Genomic DNA, 27,249 nt, shown 5'->3' on the forward strand with positions numbered 1-27,249 from the left:
AGGGACAACTGCCTGTCTAGAACTATCTCTTCCTTCAAAATTCCTGATCACCAAGATTTTACAAGATGTTTATTTACAAAATAGGTTGAGCGGCTAAGATTTATTTCGTATTCCTGCTATTATCTGTCTGGGACAATCAGGAACAGGTTTAAAAAAAAAGGTTGGAAACAGTTCAGTGGATGAAGAAAGGAATTTAGGAAAAGGAGCATCTGGCATCCAGGACCAGAGAGGTGAGAGTCCATTTATATTCTACCTTGCTCAGAACAGATATAGAATCCCTGTGTTTGTTTCTGGGAGCTAGCTACCTTTTAGGAGGGAGGTTAAAAAGATGGAGAGTGTGAGGAAGAAGGCAGTCAGGATTAGGAAGGGCCATGCCATATGAAGACAGCACTTCAGTATGATTCCAGTATATTAATAATCAATTCGAGATCTTTTGCTTTGTGAATTTGTGGCAGATTTTGAATTCCAGGCTTTTTTTTCCTGTTACATAGCAAATTCCTAGACCATTTTTTATTTTAATCTAGCCAGTATGTATATTTAGGGCATGCAGTTTAAATATCATGCTACAGAACAAAACAAAAACCTATCAGGTTGTATCATAAGCACACTTGTTGCCATTAGTGCAGATAGTTGAAATTCTTCATCTTTGAAAATGGTGGTCAGTAATTATTGTGGTTTCATTGTCTTGTTCACTTAGTAAGTATTCATTATGTGTTTGCTAGGGAGTAGAATTTAAGGTGTACCAAAAGGCTAGAGCAGGAGTGGGGAACCTGTGTCCTTGAGGCCACATGTGGCCCTCTAGGTCCATAGGTGTGGCCCTTCACAGCGTTCGCAGAACAAATTGGGGATTCTGTGAAGTTTGGATTCAGTCAAAGGTCTGCACTTGAGGACCTAGAGGGCCACATGTGGCCTCAGGGCTGTAGGTTCCCCACCCTTGTTTGTCTGCTGGTTCATTTCCTACTACATATAGATATGTACAAACATATGTACATACATACATGTGTGTGTATATATGACTGTCTTTTTGTTTCTATGACTTCTGTTGTTTTAGAATATGCCCTTTTTTGTAACTGCTTGTTTTACTTATTATTCCCAGTGTCTTTGCCCAAAAAGAGCTTTATGGTTTTAAATTACTACCTAGTTGTTGTATCTGTTGTTTCAGAATAGTCCATGGTATTTCGTGATGTTCTTGTCAGTAGTATTTATTCACCCACCGGCTTGCACTTAACTCTTTTTGTGCTACCAGAAAGCTGCAGGTAGGAGTAGCCTGTTGCTATCATTTATTTCCATGCATCCAGCAAAGTGGAATTATAGAATTTTAAATATTGCTTCATTATTGGACGACTACTTCCTGGAAACTTAATGTTAGTGATGCTCTTGTCACTTAAATGTATCATCCAATGCTGATAAGTATACAGGCAGCCAGAGATGACATCTACATTGGATCTCTGTTTCCTTACTGTATTTGTCAGGCTAAAAATGTCCATCACTGTCTAAAGTGCCACTAGAAGGGCTAAAAATTTCCTATTGATATAACTATATCTGGAATGAAAAGGAAAGCAATTCGAATTAGAGGAGGATAAAGAAAAGAAAGGATGGCGGTATCACGTAGAGAGCTGAAAGGCCAAACGACAGATGATAGCATGTGTATTCTCAGTCTCAGATTACCTATTTCAGTAGATGCTGTTGCCATTGCTTTGTAAATTTTCATTTGGCTTTGGAGTTGATGCAATACTGACATCATATAGTGTCTGTAAATATCCCAAAGGAAACAGCGGCTACATGTTTTTCCTTCCTTTTTGGTCTTCTGGCAAATAGCCAAACAAATTAAGAATCCTGGAGGCAGCTAATCTGGGACTTTCAATATGCTAATAATTCTGTTTTCAGATTATAGGAGAAAAACCGTACTAAAAAGCAGCAAATCATTTACAGCTTAGTGCCAAGGTTCACTATCATGCAGTGACACAGGATCAGCTGGATTTTCTGCTTTGCTGAGAGAAGCTAATAGTCAATTCACAATGCAGCTTTACTCCCAATATAACAGCATATTCCCTTGGTTCTGTAAGGATAGTGTCAGGAGACCTAAAATTCAAAATAAGGAAAGACTAAATACTAAGCATGTTAATGATGGTTTAAAAGGGGTGGGCTTTTTAGAAAAGCTATATTGGGAAAAAGGAAGATTAAATAAAGGATAGAAATACTACCGAGGGGACTGGAGATTGATAACTGACAGAGGCAGAACTACTCACTTTTTTTTTCCTGTTTTCTCTACCAAAGAGAAAATCTTTAGATTGTACATAAGAGAATAAAATTAGTAATAAGGTGTTAAAGCTCAAGATGAGTAAAGAAATAAAAACACCAATTAATTCATAACTAAAGTGTTAGGAGGGACTTCAGAAGCCAAATAACCTAACCCACACCAATGCAACAACAACTCAGCAAATTGTCTTCCAGCCTTTTCTGGAAAACTTTCAGTGAGGGAGAACTCTTATTATCCCAACCCCTTTTTACTTTGGTATAGCTCTGATTGTTTGGAAATTTTTCATTGTGCCAAGCCTAAATTTTCCATTTTATAACTTCCTTTTATTGCTTCTAGTTCTGACTTCTAAGGTAAAACAGAACAAGTCCAGTTGTTCCATGTGATAACCCTTCAGACAATTAGTATTCCCCACACCCAACCAGTTGTCTCTTCTTTAAAATTAGTATCTCCAGAGGGTTGAGCGAAGATGGCAAGTTAGAGGGAACAACCCAGCTGAACTCTCTCAACATTCCCCTCTAAACAACTTTAAAATAATGCTTCACATCAAATTGTGGAGTTTGCAGAGCCCACAAAAAGGTCAGGGTGAGCTTTTTGTTTTTTCCCACCTGAAAATATTTAGTTCTGCAGGTAAGGTCTGACACCAGGGTGGAGGCCTGCCTAGAGCTCACACATGTGGCAGCAGCAACAGGGACAGCAGCAGCAGCATCTTCAAGTACTCTTAGCCTAGAGATGGTAAAAAGTGTAGGTTAGAAAAAGATCATGGGAGACTTTTTGTTGGCACTGGGTACAGATGGTGCTGATTGCCAACTCTATTACACATATATAATTCTGGGTCACAGTTTCAGGGCAGAGGGGAATGCTGGTCAGTCACAAGGGAGCAGGGGCCCTGGTCTCAGTTCCAAAGCAAAGAGGATCACTACTGCTTGTTGCTACAGGGGACCAGGGGCCCCTCCTGGTTAAAGATCATAGTGTAGAACAGGAGAGCAGTGACCACACCTCTCCCTGGATCACACCACCTTGGAAGCACCAAAAACTTGCAGAACTAGCTCTGAAAACAGAAGCACAAAAAAGCCTAAAGGCTATAGGTGGGCAGAGCCTAACTTTAACATGAAGTTCAAAGTCAAGAAGTAGCTGGAAAAATGAGCAAACAACAAAAAAAGAACTTCACCATAAAAAGGTGCCACTGTGATACGGAATACCAAGACAAACTGGCAAGAAGAAAATAATGTGAAAATAGCTACAAGCAAAGCCTCAAAGAAATATGGCAGTTGGGCACAAGCCCAACAAGAATTCCTGAAAGTATTAAAGAAAGAGATAAGAATGTTAGAGGAAAAATTGGAAAAAGAAATGAGAATGATGCAAGAGAATTATGAAAAGAGAATTAACAGCTTGGCAAAAGAAACACAAAAAAAAAGCCACTGAAGAAAATAACACCTTAATAAACAGAATTGACTTAATGGTGAGAGAGGCACAAAAATTTACCAATTTAATAATTCCCCAATTGATAAATGGTCAAAGGATATGACCAGGTAGTTTTCAGAGGAAGAAATTAAAGCTATCTATAGTCATATAGATATAGCCCAGATCACTCAGTAAGTGTCTGAGGCCAGATTTGAACTCAAGAAGATGGAGTCTTCCTGACTCCATCCCTGGCACTATCCGCTGTACCACCTAGCTGCAGAAAAGAACTTCTTAAAAAGCAAAATAGGCCAAATGGAAAGGGAGCTAGAAAAAATCACTGAAGAAAACAACTTAAAAAGAAGAATTGGCCAAGTAGAAAAAGGCATACAAAAGCTCACAGAAGAATATAATTCCTTAAAAATCAGAATTGGGCAAGTAATATCAATAATTTTTAAGCAAGTTTTTTCAGATAAAGGCCTCATTTCTCAATTATATACTGAGTATAGGACTGAATCAAGTTTGTAAAAAATAGTCATTCCCCATAAATGTTAAATGATATGAATAGGCAGCTTTCAGAAGAAGAAATCAAAGCTATCTATAGTCGTATGAAAAAATGTTATAAATCACTGTTGATTAGAAAAATGCAAATTAAAATACCTCTGAGGTACCACCTCACACCTATCAGAAATGAAAAATGTTGGAGAAGATGAGGAAAAATAGGTACATTAATGAATTATTGGTGGAGTAATGGACTGGTACAACTATTCTGGAGAACAGTTTGGATCTGTGCTCAAATGACTGTAAAACTGTGCGTATTCTTTGACCTAGCAATACCAATACTAGGTCTGTATCCTAAAGAAATCAAAGAAAAAAGAAAAGGACCTATATGTACAAAAATATTTAAAGCAGCTCTTTTTGTGGTGGTAAAGAATTAGAAATCAAGGGAATGCTTATCAGTTGAGGAATGGCTGAACCAGTTGTGCTGTGAGAAATGACTAGAGGTTGATTTCAGAAAAAACATGGCAAGACCTATAGGAACTGATGTAAAGTGAAGTGAGAAGTGGGAGATCATTGTGTATAGTAACAGCAGTATTGAAATGGTGATCAACTGTGAAAGACTTGGCTACTCTGATCAATACAATGATCCAAGACAATTCAAAATGATCTGCGTTGAAAAAAAATGCTGTCTACCTCCAGAGAGAGAACCGAGTGAACTCTTGAGTGCAGATTGAAATATAATTTTCTCACTAGCATGGTTTCATCATTATCAGGTCATTCCAGATTGACTTCATCTCCTTTTTTGTAGACTAGTCAGTTATGGCAGTGGTTAACAAAATTGTGATCATGTAATGATATAAAAAAACTTTATTTGGGAATGTATCTCTAATATGCACATATTTACCTGTTTATAAATATATATAAGTATTATTATGCTAACAATTATGTATATTATAAAATTTACACATATATAAATTTTTAAAGAATGAGATAAAGATGAAATTATATTTGATCCGAGAGTCAATATGGGCCATTGGAGTTTGAAGTGACTTTTTGGAAAAGTTACTTTGACAATGTTCGGAAGATGGATTGGAGAGACTAAAAATTTGAGGCAGGGGTCCAGTTGGGAAGCTATATATTCCAACAGTGCATGTGAGAGATTATGAGAGCTTGGACTAAGGTGGTAGGTATGTGAGTAAAAAGAAGGGAGAATGCTGTGGGAGTAGAAATGAGATTTAGCAGCCGGTTTTTCATTTCCCAACCTGCTGCACATTCTTGGACTGGACTCAGTCATGCCCACAGCTCCATTTGTTGTAGTAAATAATTGAAAATTAAAAGCTAACCATCATTTGAGGAATGAGTAACTCCTTGTCTACATAGGATTTCTTTCAGGTGTTCCTAAGATGTGGCACTTTCCCTCTATCAATTTAGATTGAATATGTTTACAGGACATGAGGGCAACTACCAAGTTCTTTTGACATAAGGTAGATTACAGTGAATATTGGGGATCTTGATTTGCTCTCTTATTGATAAGTTGTATAGTAGATTACATTTACTTTTGATTATAAAATTGAGAAGTTTAACCAATTCAGTCAATCCTTGCCTGATTCTGTCCTCTTCTCACCCCATCTTCCTTAGTAGAATTTTAATGGGTAGTAGTCCAGGGTACTTGGGGATAGGGAGTAGAGTACCTTATCTAGTCAGCTATGTATTTAGGTGGATTTTTATGCTTTTCCTGTTTATTGACAATCACTTATTCTGTTTCAATAGCTATTTTATGGACCTTTCTGGCGTTTCTAATTTACTTTATATAATCCATAGCTAGAACCCTGGTTGAAAACTCTAGGTTTATTCACAATGAGTCTGATTTTGTAGGCTGCTACCTCCCAAATCAACAACTCTTTGGCTTTTGCCCCAACTCAGAACATAGCATAGTCTAAGAAAATCTCAGGATATAACTTGTCTAGGTTTCCCTCAGTGTGAGTCTTCCTAAGTTCTCCAGCTCCTTTACAAGCACCAAAGTAATTTAACAATGCATTTTTTTTTAATACAGGACAGCCTTTATTATATCCCACAGAAAATAACCAAAAAACAAAGGACTCACAACAGCCCTTTAAAAGCAGTATCCTGTTTTGCTCTCTCTCTAGTGAGTTCTGCTTTCCATGAGGGTACTAAAGTTGAAGGGTTATTGCTACTCTGGTTTGAACCCACCCCCCACAAAACATGAAATGCATTTTGGGTACCTAGAGATACAACACCCCAACATTCTGATGACTCTTTTATTCTCCCCACAGAGACCTACATGAAGATTCAGCCTTATTGTACTACTTTGATTTCTTGGACTCTTAAATGAGAATGTACTTCCAAGCATTCAGACTCTTCTGTAGAGAGCATAACTCTGATGGGGTGATCACATTGTTCAAAATGTCAAACGTACGTTTGCCTAAAAAGACTATTTTATATTTTATGGAGAGCTCAGACAAGGCAGGCAGTCACATGGTGGTCAGAAGAAGTGATACAAGGACACTGTCTAGGTCTCTCTGAAGAACTTTGGTATCGATTGTGATCATCCAACATGTGCCCACATGAAAGAAGACACTGTGCTCTATGAGCAAAGAAGAATCATGGTAGCTCAAAAGAAATGTGAGATGCACAAATTTAGAGACATCTCCCTATCAAATGGTCATACTATTTATGCCGAACCTATGATAGAGCCTTCTGAGCTCATATTGGTATGATCAGCCATAGCCTTTGAACCTTGACCCCAACATAGTGATGTCATTTTGGTCTTCTTTGAGCACAAAGAACAAACAAACAACAGCAACTTGGAACTGCTAGAATGCACCCTCTACCCACCCTTCCTTCCCATTGAACCCACACTGAATGAAATCTTGTGATCATAGTAGAAGTCAAGGTCCAAGTTCTTTGTGCCTCTGTATTATGACTTTAATCCTTTGGTCACTGCTCTTCCCAAAATTGGAAGCCATATGTGATCTTTTCTCTCCAAGACACTCACTGCTTAGGAAATTTCACTTTTTGAACAGTCTAGATCCCTAATTCTTGAACTTGTGAGGCAAACCTCAAGGTTGTATGTTGCTGCCCAGGAAATCCCCACTCTTGGCTAGGGGTCCAGATTCTAGGGCCTTCAGATTTGAGTCTCTCAGAAAGGTAACAAAGCTCAGGAACTCTCAGCATTTGCTGATGTGGTTCTCCTCTCTGAGACTTTGTGTGGTGGAAAGGTTATGCCACTTCCTATAACATTGAAGAGGTACATTTCTTCATCAGGAACAGGAAAATGGAAAGGAGAGGAGGGAGTTTACTAGCTGGACTCAGATAGCAGGTTAGTGAATGGGAGACTATGAAAGAAAACTCCAGTAAAGGAAAAAAAATATCCACAGAAGTCCCAGTTTCTTCTATTTCCTAATCTTTCCCTTTTCTAACTGCCCAAGTGCTATCAGCTTTTCCCCAAAGACTGCTTGGGCTCCTTCTAGCTATATGAACTGAAATGATATGAGCATGACCATTTGGATGTTTTAGAAAGAATTCTTCATTTATGGATTGTACTAGATGGTCTTTGAGGCACCTTCCAACTTTAAGATTGTATGATTTTGTGATTCAGATATAAATAAGACTAGACCCTTACATTACTGGTGTTGAGTTTTTTCTTCTATTTTGTTTTAGTGGTAGGAGAATGGAAGTGAGAATTGGTTGCAAAAAAAGTAGGGAGACTCTGGATACTTAAAGGGGATGAACAGAATTTCATTGATTTGGGGAACAGGAGAAAGAAAAGAGGACACTGAAGTGCGGTGACCTTCTTTACAAGTTTTCTAATAGGATCTGACCTGTTTTATCTTTCTGTGCTCAAAAAGATAGTACTCACAGATTTCTGTTGGCACAGCTTATTAGGAATTAGCAAGTTCTCCATGCATATTCCTTTAATGAGACAAACATCTTTGTGAGACGGTGAAGTCTGAAATGTGACCACTTCCAGTGGATGGCTGTGTTGGTAAGCAAAATGGGCTCTTAACACTTAGTTCGACTAAGTGCCCTTGGAGAGTTTGGCTTTTGTTTCCTTTGAGTAATTCAGTGTATTTTATTGAATCTTACTAGGTGCTAAGCCCCAGGCCCAAACCCCTATTAGGTGCTAAGACTATGTGGGTGTGAAACTCCCAGAGTACCAAGGGGTGGTGCTAACTCAAAGAACCAATCATAGCAGCCCAAGTTCTGGTCATTCAGATGACGTTTGATGTCTGAAACCCTATAAGAAGAGAAGACAGAGCCATTTGCGCAGGGACTCTCATTCTTGGTAGACTCCCGTGCAGCTGTAGCTAAGAAGCCCTCCAGCTCGTAAACCCGGATGTTGGGACTTTGTTAAACTCTGGTAACTATGTATTGGGATTTGAATCAGACAAGGTCTGTCTATTGATGTTTGTACTTTGTTTGTAATTTGCTCTGAAGTTCAGTGTGCTGGTCTTTTCCCCTGAACTAAGTGAATGATATTTGTATGCTGAATTAAAGTAAGCTTGTCAACCCCTTAGCATAGCTTTCCTTAGTTAAGCAGATCAAAAGAACCTGTGCTTTTGCAGCATGCTGGTAGCATGCTTGTTGTTGGACTTCTGTTGGTCTTTCACCCCCACAACAGCTGCTAGCTGGATTGTTGAAACAATGGCTGAGGAAAAGTAGAGATGTATGACTGATAAATTGTGAAGCTGTGGTCAAAGGGCTGTCACTGTGAATATTGAAGTGAATGCAGGGCTTGGGTTAGAAAGGAATCAACCCATAAATGTTAATTAAGGGCTTTCTATGTATTGTAGCAGCTATGATACAAAGATGAAGACAAAATAGTCCCTGCTCTTAAGGGTAACTTACCTTTTCTAGTCCCAGAAAAAATAACGGTACCATATACAAAACAAATACAGAGGAAATACAAAGGAAATTGGTTTGTGGATTTGTGGGTTGGAGTTGGAGGACACTAGTAGCCAGGGAGATCAGGAAAGACCTCAGCTAAAAGGTGGCCCTTGAGCTGAGGAGGAAGCTGAGAGTCTAAGAGATGGAGGTAAGAAGGTAGTGTATTCTAGGCATGGAGACCAGCTTGTGTAAAGACCCAGAGATAAGAGATGGAATGTCTATGAGGATTAGCAAGTAGACCAGTTTATCTGGACCGTTTATGAAGAGAGCCACATGTATTAAGACTGTAAAGATGGGAACCAAATTGTGAAGACCTTTTAAATGATAGAGGAACTTGTTTATTGTCCTAGAGGCAAAAGAGAGGCCCTACCCATATGTACAAAAATATTTATAGCAGTTCTTTTTGTGGTAGCTAAGAATTGGAAATCAAAGGGATGCCCATCAATTGGGGAATGGCTGAACAAGCTGTGGTATATGAAGGTAATGGAATACTATTGTGCTATAAGAAATGAGGATGATATGGACTTCATAACAACCTGGAAAAACCTACACAACATAATGCTGAGTGAGCAGAGCAGAGCCAGGAGAACATTATACACAACCACAGATATATGGATTCTGTGAGGACTAACCCTGACAGACTTTGCTCATCTCAGCAACACAAGGTACAAAGACAACTCCAAAGGACTCATGATGGAGAATGCTATCTACATCCAGAGAAAGAACTATGAATTATGAATGCAGATTGAGGCACACTTCATGCTTGCCTTTTTCTCCCCCTTTTTTTTTCTCTCTTTGTTTTTGGGTTGTGGTTTTGTTTTTTTTTTGGTTCTGTTTCTTCTTTCTCATGATTCATTCCATTGGTCATAATTCTTCTCCACAACTTGACTAGTGTGTAAATTAATTCAATTCGAAGTTATACGTGGAAGTTATATGGGATTCCATGCCGTCTTAGGGAGGGAGGAAGGAAGGGAGGGAAGAAAATCTGGAACTCAAAATTATATAGAACCGTGTGTTGTAAACTGAAAATTTAAAAAAAAAAAGAGAAAAAAAAAGAAAAATAAATTAAAATTTAAAAAGAGAGAGAGAGAGGCCCTGGAGCTTTTTATGCAGGGAAATGATGTGGTAAGACTTCTGCTTTAGTAATATTACTTTGGCTGCTGTGTGATGGAGATACTGGACACAGGGAGACCAATTAGGAGACTGGTGTGACATAGTCCAAGTGAGATGTGATGCAGGCCTGAACTAAATTGGTAGATGTGTAAGTAGAGTGAGATATGTTTTTGGTATAGAATTCTCTGCACTTGACAACTGATTTGGGACTAAGGGAATGTGAGGAATCAAGGATGACTCTGAGTGTCTGGAAGAATTCTCATCCCTTCACTATGAATAGGGAAGTTCTGAAGAGGAATGGATTTGGAGGAAAAGATAGGTTGTTTTGGACATTCCCAGTTTGAAATGCCTTTGTGACATCCAATTTCTAATGTCCTGAGGCAGTTAATGATGTGGTACTAAAATTCAGACCCATGCTAGTGTGTGTGTGGATGTGACTGAGACAGACAAGAGGGAGAATGTTTCTTGTCCTCTAATAGATGAGTTGATTGAACACTGGAGAGAAGGAGGGTATGTAAGGATATAAGGGCTCCATGTAGTCTTGGGAGTACGCTCACAATGAATGACATAGGATCTTAGGTAAATAGCTAGATGAAACCTTACTGGCTATAAAGGCCAACTTCCTCAATTCTGTTTTTGTAGATAAAGAAAATAAGGCCTAAGGAAGTTAAGTGACTTGGCCAAAGTCACATAGCTAGTGAATGTCAGATTTTGATGGTCCAGCAAATAAAAGTGAGAAGGATTATCTAGACTGGCAGGGGAGAAGAGACAGAAAGAAGAGGGAGAGGGTGGGAGGGAGAGACAGAGAGAGGGAATGAATGAATGAATGAATGAATGAATTTATTTATTTATTAAATGCCTGCTATGTGCCAGGTCAAGAAGTAATAGTGAAGAGTTAGGAGTAATCTCTTCTAGTCAAGCATAAGCTTCTGTTTTTGTTTTTATCTTGACCCAAGTGCCTAGCATAGTGTCTTGCATATAGTTATGTACTTAATAAATATCCAACTATAGGAGAATGCCACAAAATCAGAGTTGAAAGAGACCTTAGCAGCCATCCAGACCAATTAGTACCTGGCAAAGAATCTCTTCCATAGCATTCAGAGTAATTATTCAGTCTTTTATTTTGGGGGGAAGGTTTTTAATTAGGGGGGAGCCCCCTGGATTTGGAGGCTCTTCATTTCATTTTCCAATAGTTCCACTTAGTTAGGAAATTTTTTAATACATTGAACCTAAATCTCCCTCTTTACAGCTGACACATTGCTTCTCATTCTGCTTTTGGGCGGCAAGCAAAACAAGCCTAGCTCATATGATGGCTCTTTATGGCATCCTAACTCATCTTTCTGGACATAGGTTGTGGAAGTGAGAATGGAGAATAAGAGGTTACTGGGGGAGGGAGAGCAATGGACAGCCCTAGACATCGGCTAGAGAAAGAGATAGAAGGGAAAGCTTTTTTACAGTAGAATAGAGGGTTCCGGAGGGCCAACTAGGAGCGTGGGCAAAGCAGAACAAATATTATAAAAAGGAGTTGATAGGGCTGAGCAAAAGAGGGGTCAGAATACTGGTAGAAGGCCATATATGACAAGGATTAGCTGAGCAGCCAGGAGTCATTAGGCTAAGAAAGTACTCATTTTCTCTCTTTTGGTACTAATAGCGGTGTTTGGGAGAGTTAGCATTGATAGCGTTTGCCAGCAAATATTACTGTTTCTTTTGGTCAGTAAGCTGACCAGTAATTCTTGTCTTCTGTAATCTTCATCTATAATTCTCAGCTTTTCAGCCCTGCTAACCCTTGGAGACTTTTTCAGTTTAATACTCTCACTGTCTTTGAGGATATTGGACATCTGATTAATCAAGCTTTTTACTGTTGGTAGACTACATGGGGAATATAATCCTTTGGTATTCCTAAGATTGTAATTTAATGTCTTGGATATAAATATTTTTCATGCAAAATTCTATATGAATTTACAATGAAATGTAATTTCCACTTTTTTGCCATGCAAATAGTCTTTAAGAAGCATAATCCAGGATAAAAAGCAAGTCGAGTCTGACAGCCTTGATTCATATAGTAGTACCTTTCTTCCTTAAAACTCAAAATACAGATTCCTTAACCAATTGAAATTGAAGATAATTACTTATAGTCCTTTGTACAATAACCTTTCACATTCTTGAAGATCAAAGCTGCCCCCTTAACTTCATGTTTTTTAGGCAAAACAATCTCAGTTTCATTAACCTTTCCACAAAAGCCTATTTTCCAACCACTTAGTTTTGTATAAAGGTGGGACTCAGAATTATTGAGGATCTTACAGTGCTGATGGCAATGCTAATTACATTAGTACAGTCTTTCTAGAAATCAGTCTGCACAGGGCCATATAACTAGTCATACCCTTTGACCCAGTAATCCCATTATTGGAAATATATCCCAAAGAATTTTTTTTTTTAAAAAGCGAAGATATAAAAGTAAGAAAATGGAAACAGCCAAATGTGGAACACCTAGAAGACTCAGAATCTTACAGTTGGAAAGGACTTTAGGATGTGAGTCTGTATGACTAGGGTGGTAATAAGATGACTTTTATCACTTTTCCCTGCTGCCTTTCCTGCCTGCTAGCCACCAGATGTATATGTATATAATTATTTCCTCTAACTATGCTATGGGAAAAAGCCTTTCACTTTGCAAACTTATAAGCAGCTTGAAGATTTAAAGAGGAATGTGTACTCAAGAACTGTTAAAACAAAGTAACAAATATAATGCAGAAAAGTTACAATAAAGCATTCTAATTTGTCTGGATGCTGAAAAATATACAAAAAACCCTCAATCCTTGAGGTTAAATGGGCTGATAACTTTTTCTAGGTCAAGAGGAATCATTAGTCCTTTCTAGCATCTGCTTTGTAGTCTTCCATATGCTGTCAAGCCCAGGAATATGGACACTTTCACCCTTACCTTGATTTAGCACCCCCCTCCCAACCACACGCCCATTGTAAGGGGCTAACATTTTCAAGTATCTGCCTGATTCTAAAGATACAGTTTTATCATTCCCCACTAGGTGGCCCAAATATACCACTTACACAAAACTTAAAATATATTTTAGTAATTTGTACTATCATTGTTTGCTTTCTGGATAGCAGATAGTACATATTTTAGCCGTTCCAAATGTGATTTCGATTTGGTTTCAGGAGAACAATAGAATGCTGATAGATTCAGCCACCATCAGCCATCTGGGAAACTCTACTGGTTCAGAGTGACAGAATTGCAAGCTTCCCTTTGGTCTTGACTGTTGCCTTGGTTTTTCCTCTGTGAGCTCCAAAATGGTCCAGAAGCTGAAATTGAGACTCCTGCCCTGCTTCCGGGACCTGACCCACAGTGGTAAAGCTTGCTTCTGAACTTGTTCCTCTGTAGCAGACCCACCCAAGTTCTGCAACTGTTCCTTACCCTGAACTGCTACCCCCAGGCTCAAACCCTTTCCTGATTTGCCCTGGATCTGTGATCTGTACCTGGGTAATAGACCACAAAGCTGCTGGTTGGTACCTGTTCGTGCTGTGGTGTACCCATATGGGTCTGGGACCTCCTCCTTTCTTGATGCACAGTTTCTCTATGAGCTAGAATGCTCTGCATGCCTTGTGCTTCTGACCCAGACCCATCCTGACCCCATTCCCCTGTTGTCTGCAGACCTCTTTATTTCTCATTGTGAACCTGGGCTGCAAAAATGACTCATTATGGGGGTGGAGCCAAGATGGCAGCTGGAAAGCAGGGACTGGCCTAGAGCTCTCCCCCAGGACCCTGCAAACACTTATTAAAAATGGCTCTGAACAAACTCTAGAACTGCAGAATCCACGAAATAGCAGAGGGAAGCAGGGCTGTAGCCCAGGACAGCCTGGATGGTCGCTGGGTAAGGTCTGTTGCGCAGAGCTGGGAGCAGAGCAGAGCCCAGCGTGGGCTGTGCCTGGACCAACCAGACTAGGAGCCAGGCGGAACAGGCCCTATGCCCCGAATCAGTGAGCTGTGGCAGTTACCAGACTTCTCAATCCACAAACACCAAAGACAACAGAGAAGGTTAGTGGGGAAAAACTGTGGGGACAGAGTGAAAGGAGTTTGCGGTTCAGCCACTGCCCTGGGGGCAGCAGAGGTGGTGAAGCTACCGAACTATAGCTGCAGTTTCTTCTGGCACCAGGCCTACTTGGTGGGAGGGATTAAGCAGGAGTGCAGAGCCTTCTCAGATCTGAGTCATGGTCCAGGTTGGTGGTTCTTGGGGGAGGTGTAGCGCTGGTGTGGCAGAGCTTGCTGTGTAGAAAAAGCTCTGAAAAGAACAGCACAGCCCCTCAAGCTTGGGACAAAGTATTCTATCCTCTACAAGCAGTCATACCCCAACGAAAAACTCAAGGGTCAAGTAGTTGGCTGGGAACATGGCCAGGCAGTGAAAAAGGATGCAGACTAGACTCAGACTTTGGAATCTTTCTTTGGTGACAAAGAAGACCAAAACATACAGCCAGAAGAAGTCAACAAAGTGAAAGAGCCTACATCAAAAGCCTCCAAGAAAAACATGAACTGGGCTCAGGCCATGGAAGAACTCAAAAAGGATTTGGAAAAGCAAGTTAGAGAAGTAGTGGAAAAATTGGGAAGAAAAATGAGAGTGATGTGGGAAAACCATGAAAAACAAGTCAATGACTTGCTAAAGGAGAACCCAAAAAATCCTGAAGAAAATAACACCTTAAAAAATAGACTAACTCAAATGGCAAAAGAGCTCCAAAAAGCCAATGAGGAGAGGAATGCCTTGAAAGGCAGAATTAGCCAGATGGAAAAGGAGGTCCAAAAGACCGCTGAAGAAAATATTACCTTAAAAATTAGATTGGAGCAAGTGTAAGCTAGTGACTTTATGAGAAACCAAGATATTATAAAACACAACCAAAGGAATGAAAAAATGGAGGACAATGTGAAATATCTCATTGGAAAAATCAATGACCTGGAAAATAGATCCAGGAGAGATAATTTAAAAATTATTGGACTACCTGAAATCCATGATCAAAAAAGAGCCTAGATATCATCTTTCAAGAAATTATCAAGGAGAACTGCCCTGATATTCTAGAACCAGAGGGTAAAATAGAAATTGAAAGAATCCACAGATTGCCTCCTCAAAAAGATCCCAAAAAGAAGACTCCTAGGAATATTGTTGCCAAATTCCAGAGCTCCCAGATCAAGGAGAAAATATTGCAAGCAGCCAAAAAGAAACAATTTGAGTATTGTGGAAACACAATCGGGATAACACAAGATGTAGCAGCTTCTACATTAAGGGATTGAAGGGCTTGAAATGTGATATTCCAGAGGTCAATGGAGCTAGGATTAAAACCAAGAATCACCTGCCCAGCAAAACTGAGTATCATGCTCCAAGGCAAAATATGGATTTTCAATAAAATAGAGGACTTTCAAGCTTTCTCAGTGAAAAGACTAGAGCTGAATAGAAAATTTGACTTTCAAACACAAGAATCAAGAGAAGCATGAAAAGGTAAACAAGAAAGAGAAGTCATAAGGGACTTACTGAAGTGGAACTGTTATGTTTACATTCCTACATGGAAAGATGATGTGTATAATTCATGGGATCTCAGTATTAGGGTAGCTGAAGGGAATATATATACACAGAGGGCACAGGGTGAGTTGAATATGAAGGGATGATATCTGAAAAAAATAAAATCAAATTAAGGGATGAGAGAGGGAGAAAGGGAGAGATAGAATGGGGTAAATTATCTCACATAAAAGTGGCAAGAAAAAGCAGTTCTATAGGAAGGGAATAAAGGGGCAGATGAGAGGGAATGAGTGAATCTTGTTCTCATCGGATTTGACCTGAGGAGGGAATACCATACACACTCAATTGGATCTCTTACCCCACAGGAAAGGAGATAAAAGGGGGCGGCGATAGAAGGGAGGGCAGATAGGAGGAGGAAGTAATCAAAAGCAGTCACTTTCAAAAAGGGACAGGGTCAAGGGAGAAAATTGAACAAAGGGGGATAGGGTAGGAAGGAGCAAAATATAGTTAGTCTTTTACAACATGAGTATTGTGGAAGGTGTTTGTACAGTGATACACATGTGACTTATGTTGAATTCCTTGCCTTCTTAGGGAGGGTGGGTGGGGAGGGAAGAGGGGAGAGAATTTGGAACTCAAAGCTTTAAAAGCAGATGTTCAAAAAAAAGGTTTTTGCATGCAACTGAGAAATGAGATATATAGGGAATGGGGTATGGAAATCCATCTTGCCCTACAAGAAAGTAAGGGAAAAGGTGAGTGGGAGGGAGTGAGGTGACAGAAGGGAGGGCTGACTGGGGAACAGGGCAATCAGAATATATGCCATCTTGGAGTGGGTGGGAGAGCAGAAATGGGGAGAAATTTTGTAACTCAAACTTGTGAAAATCAATGCTGAAAACTAAAATTATTAAATAGATAAATTTTAAAAAAATTGAGGGGATGGATGGACTCAATGACCTCCAAAGTCCGTTCCAGCTACAAATCTATGATCCTATGAGTCAAAGCGCACATTGTCTCACAATAATAAATGCATCTGAAAAAAAAAAATGACTCATTGTGACTTTTCTTGTATTTCACCATCAAGATTAATTCTGGTGCATTTTCTTTCTTTTTTCCCCAACTTTATTTTGTTTTCAATTACAAATTCTCTTCCTTCTTTCTCCTCCCCACTCATTGAGGGGTAATAAAAACAAAGCCCATTAGTAATATGTATAGTCGTGCAAAACAAATTCCTACATTAGCCATATTTCTCCCCCCTCAAAAAAAAATAAAGGAAAAGGTGATTCAGCTTGCACTTGGCGTCCATCAGTTCTCCATCTGAGGTGGAGAACATGTTTCATCATTAGCCCTTTGAAATTGTGCTTAATTTTTATGCTGTTCAGAGCTGCTGAGTGTTTCAGAGTTGATGGCACTTACAGTATTGTTATTGTGCAAATTTTCCTCCTACTTTTGCTCACTTTATTCTTAAGTTCATACAAATCTGCCCAAGTTTTTAAAAATAATAATCGTACTAGCTAACATGTAGCACTTACAATGTGCCAGGCACTGTGCCGAGTGCTTTACAGTTATTATCTCGTATGATCCTTACAACAACTCTGGGAAGCAGTTGTTATTATTTTCCCCATTTTATGGATGAGGAAACTGAGGCAGTCAGGGGCTAAGTGACTTGAGCAGGGTCATACAGCTGGTAAATATCTGAGGCTGGATTTCAATGCAGGTCCTCCTGACTATAGATCTGGCACTGTATCCATTATGCCACCGAGCTTTTGAAACCATCTGCTTCATCATTTATTAGAGCCCAGTAATATTCCACCACATTCATATACCGTAGCTTGCTAAGCTATACTCTAATTGATGTGCCTCCCCTCAGCTAAAAAATTCTTGGCACCACCAAAAGACCTGCTATAGATGTTTTTTGTACATGAGTTCTTTTCTTCTTTCTTTGATCTTTTTGGGGGTATAGACATAGTATCACTGGATCAAAAAAGTATGTACACGGTTGCACATTGCTTTCCAGAATGGTTGAACCAGTTCATAGATCCACCAGCAATGCATTAAAGACCTGTGTTCTCACAGCCTCTCCATTATCTGCTATGTTCCTCTTTGTCAACTTAGTCAGCTTGATGGCAGTGAGGTATTGTACCTCAGAGTTGTTTAATTTGCATCTCTGTCATTATTAGCTATGTGGAAGGTGACTTTTCATTTGGCTGTAGATATTTTTGATTTCTTCCTCTGAAAACTGCCTATTCATGTCCTTTGACCATTTATCATTTTGTCAGTGGCTCTTACTCTTGTAAACACAACTCAGTTCTTTATGTGTCATAGAAATGAAACCTTCATCAGAGGTACTTGCTGCAGAGGTTTTCTCCCCAATTTCTTGCTTAACTTCTAATTGTAGATGCTTTGGTTTTGTTTGTTTGTTTTTTCTATAATCAAAATTGTCCACGTTACTTCCTGTGAATATCTCTTGTTTGTCATGAACTCTTTTCTTCTCTTATCCGCAGATCTGACAGATAATTTCTTCCTCTAATTTGCTTATAATATCATCCTTATGTCTAGATCATGTACCCATTTGTAGTTTATCATCCAGTTTGGTGTGAGATGTTAGACTACCACAGGTTTCTGCCAGATTTTTCCAGTTTTCTCAACAGTTTTTGTACAGTGAGTTCTTGCCCCAGTAGCTTAGATCTTTTGGTTTATCAACAGTAGGTTACTATGCTCATTTGTTACTGTATGTTGTGCAACTTAGTCTATTCCACTGATCAACCTCTCTTTCTCACCCAGTGCCAAGTAGTTATTTGACAGTTACAGCTTTATAAAGTATAATTTGGGGTCAGGTACTGCTAGATACCTGACTAGGTACTTCCCTCTCATTTTTTTTTTGATAATTCCCTTGATATTCTTCTTTTTCTTACTCCCAGTGAATTTTAATAGCTCTATAAAGTGGTTCTTGGGTAGTTTTATATGGCACTGAATAAGTACATTAACTTAAATAGTATTGTCATTTTTATTATACTGGCTCAGTCTAACCATGAGCAACTAATATTTCTCCAATTATTTAGATCTGCCTTTATTTGTGTAAAAGATGTTTTGTAATTGTGTTAATAAAGTTCCTATGTGTATCTTGACAGGTAGACTCCCAGAATATTATACTATCTATAGTTATTTTAAACTGAATTTCTCCATCTCTTCTTGCTGGATTTATTAGGTAATATACAGAAATGTTGATGATTTGTGAGGATTTAGTTTATATTCTGCAACTTTGTTGCAGTTGTTAATCATTCCAATAAGTTTCTAAGTAAACCATCATATCATCTACAGAAAGTGATAGTTTTGTTTTCTACTTGCCTGACTTAATTCTTTTTCTTGTCTTAATGTTATTGCTAGCATTTCTAGTACAGTATTGAATAATAATAGTGATAATGAACATCCTTGCTTTACTGCTGATCTTATTGGAAAGACTTCTAGCTTGGTCTTACAGATACTGTTGGCTCTTGATTTTAGATTAATTCTGTGTATCATTTTGAGGAAAACTATTTATTCCCAAGCTTTCTAGTCTTTTTAAACAGGAATGACTGTTGCATTTTATGAAAAGCTATTTCTGCACCTGTTGAAATAATCATATGATTTTTTTTTTTGGTAAAAATCTGGCCTGGTTATACTTTATGATCTTTGTGATACATTACTGTAATCTCCGTGCCAGTCTTGCCAGTATTTTATTTATAATTTTTTGCTTCAGTATTCATTAACACATGCTTTCTCATTCAATGCTTCTCATGTTTTCTAGATTGAGAAACTGAATAAGCAATCTTGTGATAAGTGAGTCTAAAGTAATAGTTTCCAAGGGCCCAAGGCTCTCCCGTTGAGTAATTACTAATTGTAGCAATCCACTCTGCGGTGTCTGTCTCACCTGCTGAGCAGTCTTCTTTGCATCTTTCTTCATCTTTGCCATGTTCCAGGCAGTTTAAAATTGATCCGTTGATTGCTTAGCCTCAGCTCCGTGGAATAAGATTCCCCTCCCAACATATGCCGATCCCTAGAGATCTCACAGTCATGCTGTTTAACCAAGCCTTGGCATGTTCAGAACCTTCCCAGCACCCTCAGCCTCTCTCCCCTCCTACTGGAGGACTGGATGGTGGGACCCTAAACTCTCCACGAAGAGTTCCTTCATGGTGGGCAGAGCCTGGATTTTGTAGCTCACTCTCCTTTTCATCAGCACCTCCTCTTGTCTGAACTCCATGGAACAAGATTCCCCTAAGATCTGTCCCCCTGCCCTTCAAGCTTCCTTTTGTGTGTTGTCTTCCCCCGTTAAATTGTAAGCATCTTGAGAACTAGGACTGCACAGTGCTGGCGCATAGCAGGAGCTTAATAAATGTTTATTATAATGTATTTTCTAATAAGAGAGTAAAAAATACCTTCTGAATGGATCTATCTGGACCAGTGAGTAAATGAATGAAAAAACATTTATTAAGTACTTATTGTGTGTGAAGCACTGTGCAAAGCTCTAGGCAATGTAATTGCAAAATTGATAGTACTTGTCCTTGTTCTTTATATATCTTAGAAATGAAACCTTCATCAGAGATACGTGCTGCCGAGGTTTTTTTCCCCCAATTTCCTGCTTATCTTCTAACTGTAGATGGTTTGGTTTTGTATTCTAAAAGGGGAAGAAAACACATGATGATGGTCAGTGGTGTTTTGGTCTGGGAAGTCAGAAGGATGGCAAGTGGACGGATGGGACGGGGGGGGGGGGTGGTTATATACGCAAAAATGGTAAAATTGATTTGACTTCTGCTTCTGGAGGAAGAGTTGGAAAGAAGAGAAGAATGAAAATGGCTTGGTAGGAAGGTGGGTGTAGTGAATGAAATGTATGGAGTCTGGTATGAGACTAAATGTGCCGAACTCCCACTAATTAGGGGTGCAGATATTTGTCAGAAGCTTATGAAAAAATGTCAAACTGAAGACTTTTGATTCTGAAATTTTAAATTTGTCCCAATTATGTCATTTTACTTTCCATGTTACTATTTTGTTCACTTGAAGCACGTAAATACTCAACAAAATGGCTTGGATGTATTAGGTTGTATTCTGTCACCAACAACAGATTTCCAATGTGTCATTTGTAGTAATGACTTAAGAGACACAACTAAAATAATTTTTAAGCAAAATTTATTCAGGTGACAATATTTGTTCCCTACTCAATGATTTCTAGAGAATTTTATCTGAATTTCTCTTTTGCTTTTATCATTCCCAATGTCTGATTATAAGAATCTGTCTACATGTTGTTCCCCCACCCCAGTAAAATGTAAACTTTTGAGGAGCAGGGATTGTTTTGATTAATTTTGTCTTTATTTCAAGTCAAATTTACACTAATTCAGCAAGCACTTACTAATCTTCTACTATGTGCCAGCACTGTGCTAAAGTGGAGAACGATGGATGGATGGATGGGTGGATGGATGGACAAAATAAATGAATAAATAAAAGAATCCCTGCTCTCAAAAAGTTAAATATCTAATGAGGGAGATAACATGCAAATAATTATGTATAAGCAAGATTTATGGGATAGGCAATAGTCAGTATTTATTAAGGCTCTACTATGTGCCAGGTACTATGCTAAGCACTGAGGATGCAAATAAGAAAAAGAAAGATAGTCCCTGCCCTCCGGGAGCTTACTATCTAACGAGAAAAGATGATACACAAAAAGGAAGCCAAAAGGGGTGTGGTGTCAGAGGCTACCCAGCACTGGGCCAAATGTTCCAAGTTAAAACCAGGCAGAGCAGCTTATGGAAAATTAGAAATAATGTCAGAGCAAAAGCACTAGCATTAAGAGTAGTTGAGAAAAACTTCTTGCAAAAGGTTAGACTTTACTGAGACCTGAAGCTGGGGAAGGCAGGAGGCAGAGATAAGTAGAGACAGCATACTAGGCATGGAGGACAGGCATTGAAAATTCACAGATTCCAGAGGCGGGTTGTCCTTTATGAGAAACAGCAAGGAGGTCAGTGTCTTTGGAGCATGGAATAGTACATGGAGGGGAGGAAGGTATAAGAAAACTGGAAAAGTAGAAGGGGGCCAGATTAGGAAGGACTTGAAAAGTCAAACAGTGGATTTTATATTTAATTCTGGAAATGATAAAAACTGACTGAGGAGAAGCAAACTACCCCACATGGAAATGGAGCAGGTCAGAGTTCTCATGCCAGCCTAAGTGATAGAGAAACACCCCATCTCAAAAAAAAAAAAGACTGATAATAGCGAAATTAGGGAAAGGAGAGGGTTTGTAGGGGAAAGATATCCTCAGCATCTAGCATAGTAGACAGCTAATAAAATAAATGCTTATGGAATTTAACTGAAATCTTATATATAGCATGAAGCTAATTGATGCCCATTATATAGTATGATATGTAGCAGGTTTACTCTTTAGAATAACTGTGATAATTGTTGAAAGGGTTGTGGAAAGACAGGCTTACTATAAATACACTGTTAGTGGAACTGTACATTGACCTTTCTGGGAAAAAATTTGCAATTATGCTGAAAGAGTGACTAAAATTACCCTTTAAGCATTTCTTATGTGCCAGGCATTTTGCTAAGCACTGGAGAGACAAAGATAAAGCATGCAGTAGATGATATTTACTCTCTGAGTTAAATTGTGGCACACTAGGTCTAGTCTAGTATTGAATTAATAAGATGTTCTCTCTCATAACTAGCTGAAATTCAGTGGTTAGAAAAAAAGGGAACCACCTTGGAAATTTGAGGCAGAATGGCATTTCTTCAATTTATTTAGTTTTTCTGTTGAGATTTGAAGTGACCATAAATCTGACTACTGAGGGAATGGTTTCAAAAATATCCTTATAAGTCAGAGAAATGAAACGTCAGTGTATATTTAAACCCTTGTAATTCTTTGGTTACTGGAATTAGAAATTGATTTAGGATATTTTTTTTCTGATGATTTTGCTGAAAGTGAGACTTTTATTGGCAATTTTTAGTGGCTGGCTTAAAATATTATTTTAAAAAACATGTTAATGTTTTATAACCACTTAATCTTATTTTATTTTTATTTACAGGAATTGAAAATAACTGAATGATTTGAAGGTGTGGGATCAATGACTCTTTGAGATACCAAGCTCATAAAGGAAAGCTACATGTGAAACGGTAATAGCAAAATGAAGTTGATTGACCATTTAAGTAGAAAAATAAGTTTGAACTTTTCATAACTAAAGACAAACACAGATTGTTGTCATAAAAGCAGTATGTCGTGTAAAGAAATTCTCATAAATGAGACCAAAAGAGAAGAAATTCTTTTGTAAATTTATCAAAAGGCTACTTTTTTGATGTTGTTACTTGGTGATTATTATCATTTATGTCTTCAAACATTAATTGACTAATATATGATTATCCCTGCCGTCTCCTTTGCCCATTTTGGCAGTGACCAAGAAGATACACCTAAGTAGAGGCAGACTTATGCAGGAAGGAACCTTGAAGGAAGGGAATGATGTTAACTGACAGAAGTTAGCCAGAGAGGAGTCTTCTGAGGGGGAGGAAGGTCTCAGCAGAGCCTTAGAGTTAGAAAGAAAAGACAGCATAAAAAATGGAATACATGGAAGGGAAGATGTATAAGGATGAGGGTAGAGCTAGATTATGGGGGTCTTTAATAGCAGGTTCCAAAACTTAAATTTTATAAGTTGGCCTTGAAGAACCACTAAAGTTTTTTAAGTAGCAGAGTGACATCAAAACTTTCATGACAACTGAAATAGGCTGGTGACTAGAAGACTAAGTAGATGTTAGAGAAGAGAAAAATGTTTCAACTTAGGGTGGTTATAGGGAGAATATAAAGAAAAGATCAGCCATGAATTACTGTGGAGACTTAAGTAATAAGACTTCACAACAGATTGGCTATTTAATGGGTAAAGGGCCGATAAACAAATCAGTGGCAACTACGAGGTTACAAATTTGGGTGACTTAATGTCAGAGATCTAGCCGTCAGAGATCATCTAGGAGTTCTGCTCCCTCATTTTACAGATGAGGAAACTGAGGCCTAAAGAGATTTAGTGATTTGCCTGAGGTTATACAGGTAGGTATCATTAAGATGGAGTTTGAACCCTGTTCCTCTGACTCTAGAGCTCTATATTTATTTACACTTTCCTAGTTCTATTTCTTCGTCCTATCACTTATTAATTCTTGATGCTGTTAGTGTTTCCTGGTACTTTGCTGTCATATAATTTTCATATATTTTGTCATCATTCATTTCCTACAAAATGAAGTGTGCTGGTTCTATAACACTTTACCTCCAGGTTTCTGCTGTGTTCCATCTGTTTGATGTTACTAGAGTCTTACCTATGGAATTAGTAGAAAGGTAACTATCTATACATTTAACATTTAAAATGTTTACTGCCATTGATTCATATACTTTATAATCTTCTAATCAGGAGCAAGGAATTGTACTACTATTCTCATCTATACTATCAAACACCAAAGGACTATTAAATTATTTGGAGTTCTTATTTAGTCTAAATCAATGATGTTTTGTTATTAATTGATGTATGTATAAACAAAAGATGAACATTGTTACATATCTTAACTTCTAATTGAAGTTAAAGTTTAAAAGTTAAGTTAAAAAAGCAAAAACAAATTTTGCCCTTTTGGTTGTTCATTCTGTTAATTTTTATACTAGTAGTCTGTGGCTACACGTGTAAACTTTGCTAGGATGTTTTTTCATGTCATTGTTCTTCTATGCCATGTACATATGAAATAAGCATATATGTTTTAACTCTGTTACTTCAAAATTCTTACAGCTGATAATTGAAGAAACAGGAAACTTTTCAGTCTAATCCACATGCCACAGTAAACATGGAGGAATTTTTACTTCATTATTTCAGTTGTATTCTTGTATTCTTCAATATTCTTACTTCAAAACTTCAGTCTCAATTTCCTATCACTGACAAATGTGTCCTGTCCACTTTCTAATATCATTGTTTATGACATTTATTCATTAGGCAACTTAATAAGTTGTTGTTCAGTCATTTCAGTCATCTTCCTGACCCCATGTGGGGCTCTCTTGGCAAGGATACTGGGTTTGCCATTTCCTTCTTCAGCTTATTTTACAGATGAAGAAACTGAGGAAAACAGGGTTAAATGACTTGCCCAGAGTCATACAGCTAGGGAGTGTCTGAGACTGGATTTGAACTCGGGTCTTCCTGATTCCAGACTTGACACTATATCCACTGAGCCACCTAGCTGCCCTGTCAATTAAGTGTCTACTGTGTTAAGGCACTATTCTTGGCTCTCCAGGATTCAAAGACAAGCCAAAAATAGTCCTCATCCTCAAGGAGCTTCTGTCTGTACAGATAAGTATATACAAGTTAATTTAAAGAAGGAAAGACCACTGACAGCTAGATCCAAAAAGGCTTTGTATGAGGTTCACCTGAGTTGAGCTTTAAAGGAAGCCAGGTGGGAAGTTCATTACAGTGCTTTCCTCTTCCTCACTTTGCTGAGGTCCAGTTGGATCTTGGAGCCTCCTGTGCCCTGGCCTCAGTTCACCCTACACCTCTGTGCTTATGGAATGGTGAGGGGCCTGGAACCTTTTTATTCTCCACTTCATGTCCCTCCCATTGTCTTGGGCTTGCAGGTGGTCCCTTCTCCCTCTTTCATCACCCCATGGAGGCCAGGCAGTCATTAATTGATTCTCTGCATGGGATCTGCTTTGGAGCCCTTTCCTCATTCATTATCAGCTGCTGAATGTTCACTTTTGACATCTTTGTTGTAGCTGCATAACTTACGTAGACTTTCACTGTGGGAATCGTGTCTGGGATTTCTACATAGAGAAACACTTGAGTCATAGTCTTTCATGGCGTGCAGAAAGCCACATGTGCCTCCTGTTTAGCACAACCAGGTGGACTTCTAGGCAAGATGTCGCTGACAAGTGGAATTCACCATTGGGCATTCAGTTATGACGATGCCCTGGAGGATCCCACACTGATGACTCCTTCATTTTACACATATGGTAAGGTCCTGTGGGAAAATTCAACCATCTCAGATCAGAAGTAGCAGCAGCTTTCTAGGGTGGAGGAAGGAGAAACAAGGACACAGAAACAATGTTCTCCTGCCATAACTACCCCGCCACCTTCCAGTGACCATATGAGTAAGGTCCTGATGGTGAAAGCCAAGGAATCAGCATTTTGAGCAGCATTCAGAACTGAGGGATGCCAGATACAGTTCTCATAAAGGCTTCACCACAACAGAAACAAAGGTGCTTTGTGTGGCAGAGGCAGTCCATAAATTAAAGTTGCAAAATTTTGACATGACAAAGCAAGATAGACTGACTACTTCAGCCCAGTCTGCTTCAAGTAGCACACCCCATTCTTCTCCCAAGTGAAAGCCTTGGGACTGGTTTACTTACGCATTTTCCCCTTCCTTACCTGCCCCTTATGTGTCAGTGGCATGGTTCTGGAAGTGAGGATAAGGACAGAACCTCATCTAAAAAACAAAGCCTTTTTTGGACCAAGAACTCTCAGAAATCTGACTCAGGTTTTAGTGTCCAATTCTACAGAGATACTTCAGATCATCACCAGTGAGCTACATCACCAGCATTATAGAGGGTTCAGTAGCCCTCAGGCTTCCCAAGATAGAGCTTGCAGTGTTGGAAGGGGAATAACCTCTCCACTAACTCATAAAACCTCAAACCTCAAAACAAAGGCACATCAGTGTGTTAACTCTCATGGGGTTCTAAAGCCCCCTTTTCATATGAGCTGAGTTACTCTCCGTGGAAACCTACCTTTATGTAGAGGGTTTTGTAGACGCACTTTTCTTTCTTCTCATCCACCTTTCACTTGACATAAGAAAGATATCACCCATTCACAGTTCTGCTGAGGATAATGTTCCTGAAATGGTAATTGGCTCTTTAAAATTTCAGGAAAGTTTGAATATTTCCACTGTGGGAAGATCTATTCTGTAATGACCCAAATTTGGTGTGAATAACTTCTCAATTCAAAGGGAAAAGGACCTACGTGTACAAAAATATTTATAGCAGCTCTTTTTGTGGCGGCAAAGAATTGGAAATTGAGGGGATGTCCACCAATGGGAATGGCTAAATAAGTTTTGGTATATGATTGCTATAAGAAATGACAAGCAGGATGGCTTCGTTAAAATCTGGGATGACGTATGCAAAGCTAATTGAGCAGAATGAGGAGAACATGGTACACAGTACCAGCAATATTGTAACAATGACCAACTGTGAAGGACTTAGCTACTCCTAGCTATTCCAATCAAGACAGTGATCTGAGAGAGTTCCAGAGGACCCAAGATGAAAAATGCTGTCCACCTCCAAAGAGAAAACTGATGAACTCTTGAGTGCAGATTGAAGCATGTTTTTTCACCTTGATTTTCCTTGGTTTTTTTGTTTTGTTTTGTTTTTGCAACTTGGCTAACAGGGAAATATTTGCATGACTTCACATGTGTAATTAATATCACATTGCTTGCTTTCTCAATGAGTAGGGGAGAGGCTGTTGGGAGGGAATTTGGAACTCAAAATATTTTTAAAACCAATGTTAAAAAGAAGCAAATAAATAAATGAAGCTTCTC

At 38.8% G+C, this 27,249-nt stretch overlaps 1 protein-coding gene and 1 pseudogene across 5 annotated transcripts in view; both read left to right on the forward strand.

Moving 5' to 3' along the window:
• Positions 1 to 27,249, forward strand: part of MAPK8 (mitogen-activated protein kinase 8) — a 128,410-nt gene that overhangs the window by 44,028 nt on the left and 57,133 nt on the right. For 4 of the 5 annotated variants that reach the window (XM_036734735.1, XM_036734729.1, XM_036734733.1 and 1 more), the window contains exon 2: positions 22,737 to 22,824. The gene's annotated coding sequence lies outside the window, so the exon portion shown is untranslated. Of the gene's footprint in view, positions 1 to 22,736; positions 22,825 to 23,976; positions 24,026 to 27,249 lie in introns of those variants that run through there. The other variant, XM_036734731.1, reaches the window with a different exon arrangement.
• Positions 25,521 to 26,243, forward strand: LOC118829546 (annotated as a pseudogene).

This window comes from Trichosurus vulpecula, chromosome 8 (assembly GCF_011100635.1).
Source record: "Trichosurus vulpecula isolate mTriVul1 chromosome 8, mTriVul1.pri, whole genome shotgun sequence".
NCBI lineage: Eukaryota > Metazoa > Chordata > Mammalia > Diprotodontia > Phalangeridae > Trichosurus > Trichosurus vulpecula.